The sequence below is a fragment of the Pseudorasbora parva genome, chromosome 8 (assembly GCF_024679245.1).
Source record: "Pseudorasbora parva isolate DD20220531a chromosome 8, ASM2467924v1, whole genome shotgun sequence".
In the NCBI taxonomy this organism is placed as follows: Eukaryota; Metazoa; Chordata; class Actinopteri; order Cypriniformes; family Gobionidae; genus Pseudorasbora; species Pseudorasbora parva.
Window position 1 is genome coordinate 36,147,354 of NC_090179.1, and position 3,581 is coordinate 36,150,934.

The window sequence follows — 3,581 nt, forward strand, 5'->3', positions numbered from 1 at the left end:
GCGACCTATCAATGACAACATACCTTAACCTCCATTTCAGTTTTATTTTGTAGAAACCATAGAAACACCAAAGACACTTTAAAGGTGCAATAACTGATTTCTGAGAGATTCTGTTGATATTTGAAATCACTTAAATAAACACCCCCCACCCAAAAAGATCACAGCCCTATCTTAATAGATCTGCCCCAAATTCACAAACATGCTATGCAATACTGGCACCTTCCCCTTATCAGTGGACATGCCCCTTACTGCTGATTGGCTACAGGTGTGTTTTGGCGCTCGGTCTGGTCCACTTTTTACAGCATTTCTCAGAAATCGGCAGAAAACCAATCATTTTTACAGCTCAACACCTTTAGTGTTATTGTTTAAATCTGGTTTTCTTGGTTTACTGTGAGTACCATGTTTTACCATGCCTAATATGGATCTGTCTTACTGCAGTGTGCAACAAGTGTTTCATAACGAATGAATGCGCTGCGTTACCTCACATACACATGAACGGAAGAAGTGGAAGCTGTCTTCTGATGCATAATAAAATATTAAAACTTTAGGCATAATCTCTAACTGTCGTATGCACGTTCAGGAAAGTCTGGCGGTCCAGTTTATGACATAGGATACTCTGGTGAGAATATGCTAGTTCTCACGAGAAACAAATTATGTTTTGCGTTATCCTCTGCGCTCCCACATCCATCATCGGAATTTATACTAAGCCTGCGTCCTACGTCATACACTGGAACACCAGTCTCTCCTGAACAGACATACACTCACCTAAAAGATTATTAGGAACACTATACTAATACTGTGTTTACCCCCTTTCACCTTATTTCTACGAGGCATTGTTCAACAAGGTGCTGAAAGTATTCTTTAGAAATGTTGGCCCATTTTGATAGGACAGCATCTTGCAGTTGATGGAGATTTGTGGGATGCACATCCAGGGCACAAAGCTCCCGTTCCACCACATCCCAAAGATGCTCTATTGGGTTGAGATCTGGTGACTGTGGGGGCCATTTTAGTACAGTGAACTCATTGTCATGTTCAAGAAACCAATTTGAAATGATTCGAGCTTTGTGACATGGTGCATTATCCTGCTGGAAGTAGCCATCAGAGGATGGGTACATGGTGGTCATAAAGGGATGGACATGGTCAGAAACAATGCTCAGGTAGGTTGTGGCATTTAAACGATGCCCAATTGGCACTAATGGGCCTAAAGTGTACCAAGAAATGCTTTGCTGCATACCTCAGTTGTAACGAGTGGTTATTTCAGTCAAAGTTGCTCTTCTCTCAGCTTGAATCAGTCGGCCCATTCTCCTCTGACCTCTAGCATCAACAAGACATTTTCGCCCACAGGACTGCCGCATACTGGATGTTTTTCCCTTTTCACACCATTCTTTGTAAACCCTAGGAATGGTTGTGCGTAAAAATCCCAGTAACTGAGCAGATTGTGAAATATTCAGACTGGCCCGTCTGGCACCAACAACCGTGCCACGGTCAAAATTGCTTAAATCACCTTTCTTTCCCATTCTGACATTCAGTTTGGAGTTCAGGAGATTGTCTTGACCAGGACCACACCCCTAAATGCATTGAAGCAACTGCTATGTGATTGGTTGATAAGATAATTGGATTAATGAGAAATTGAACAGATGTTCCTAATAATCCTTTAGGTGAGTGTATATGACAGTTTGCGGAAGTTAGAGATTACACCTTGTAATGTTTTAATATTTATATTTTCATACACAAATGCATTGCTTTGCTTCAGAAAGCCTTTATTAATCCCCCCAGAGCCATGTGGATTACTTTTATAATGGACAGACACACTTTTATGGACTAAAAAACAGAAACATCCATTCACTGCCATTAACGCTTGGAAGAGCCAGGACAATTTTTAATATAACTCCGATTGTATTTAGTTCCCAAAAAGAAAAATGTCATAGGCCTATGCAAGGATGACTTGAGGGTGAGTAAATCATGGGCTAATGTTCATTTTTGGGTCAACTATTCCTTTAACTGCCTTATTGATGGTTGCGATTTCTCCCATTGTAAGAGTGGGCAGTTTTTCTCTCTTGTAAAGTCACTGTTCAAGTACCTCTATTTAGTCCTTAAACACTCTCGAGCGCTATAGTGGTCCCCTCATTAATGCACTGAAGCGGTTCGGCGCCGTGGCTTAGTTGGTCAAAGCGCCTGTCTAGTAAACAGGAGATCCTGGGTTCGAATCCCAGCGGTGCCTTATAAATAACTGTGCCCTTTTCCAAGAATAAACAATCGCGAAGCGGCCACGTATTACAATCATAGTTCTGCTGGAGATTCCGCTTTCCCTGCCTCAGACTGAGATATGTGCCTTTTGAACCGAGCCTTGTTCAGGGAGGCTGTATTTTCAGGAGCACAGTTAGGACCTTTGCAATGATAGTTGTTTAATTGATTAAGTTTAATTGATATATTGTCCTAACCAACCCCTACCCCCAAACTTAACCCAGTTGAAATATTTAAACTAATTTAAGTAATTAATATTAAGATGGCTGTCCCTGCTGTTATGTTAAAAATAAGGTTAAAAATTAGAAAAAAGGTTTGAATCAGGTTTCCTCTGCTTTGTTGGATTACAGCTGGCTAGATGGCGCTGTCACACAAAAAAAACTAGAGACCTAGAAATGCAGTCCTGAAACTGCGGCGGCTCTAAAATGCAGCCTCCGGTATTGCAGCCAGATAATATTGTTGTGCAGAGATCTTTAGCTATATATCTTTAGATCTTTAGTCTATGGCAGACATGAGGGCCTGTCATTCCCCACAGAGCATGCAAACTCCGTGCTAGGCAGTGGACATGCTAAAGCCCAGAGAAAAAGGATCACGTGGTCCATTTAAACGAGCCATCCGGCTCTGTGGCGCAATGGATAGCGCATTGGACTTCTAGATTGAGTGAGGCCATTCAAAGGTTGTGGGTTCGAGTCCCACCAGAGTCGTTGCTTTTCTAAATTTCTTAACTCCTATACCGCACCGTGTTGCTCTCAGCCTACATAAACTTTAACCCGTTGTATTGTATAATTCTAAATGCAGTTACGTGCAAGAGCAGTCCATAACCTACGTTTAAGTGAAATGCAAAAGGCAACACTTTTTTATAAGCGTTTAGCATAAACATTCATTTAAATTTAACAATCAATATCATTTTGTAATCCTGTGTAGTAGAGTTAGGTTAATACGCTGAAATTAATTGACTCCACTTTTCGTTTCTTTCTTTTTTGCCATGTGCCACAAGAGGGCGCAGCAGTCACAAAAATATCATGGGCTCGTTAGACTGAGTCGGTTAGCCTACAACGTGGTGAAAGAATATAAAATATTACGTTCTCTTTGTTGTACCGATGTCTGGACAATGATATTAACAGATTGTGATGATCAGATCCTTTCCATGTAATTCTTCGATTATTTGTCGATGTATACAGCAGTCTATGTGTAGGTGTTCTAAGCCCAAGTCTTTTAACAAATCTCAAGGTTATTTGGAGCTGAATAAAGGATAAAGTTGAGTAATCATACTTCACAACATAAAGTGAACTTGAGGAAATATCCGCCATCTTTTCTCACACCTGCCGATCTGATCA

At 40.8% G+C, this 3,581-nt stretch overlaps 2 non-coding genes across 2 annotated transcripts; both read left to right on the plus strand.

The window, feature by feature from the left end:
* Positions 1-2,147: 2,147 nt before the first annotated feature.
* Positions 2,148-2,221, plus strand: trnat-agu (transfer RNA threonine (anticodon AGU)). The gene has a single exon. It is a non-coding gene; the product is annotated as a tRNA-Thr (tRNA).
* A 640-nt stretch (positions 2,222-2,861) lies between these two features.
* trnar-ucu (transfer RNA arginine (anticodon UCU)) lies at positions 2,862-2,948 on the plus strand. The gene is given in 2 exon segments: positions 2,862-2,898; positions 2,913-2,948. It is a non-coding gene; the product is annotated as a tRNA-Arg (tRNA).
* The last annotated feature ends 633 nt before the right edge of the window (positions 2,949-3,581 follow it).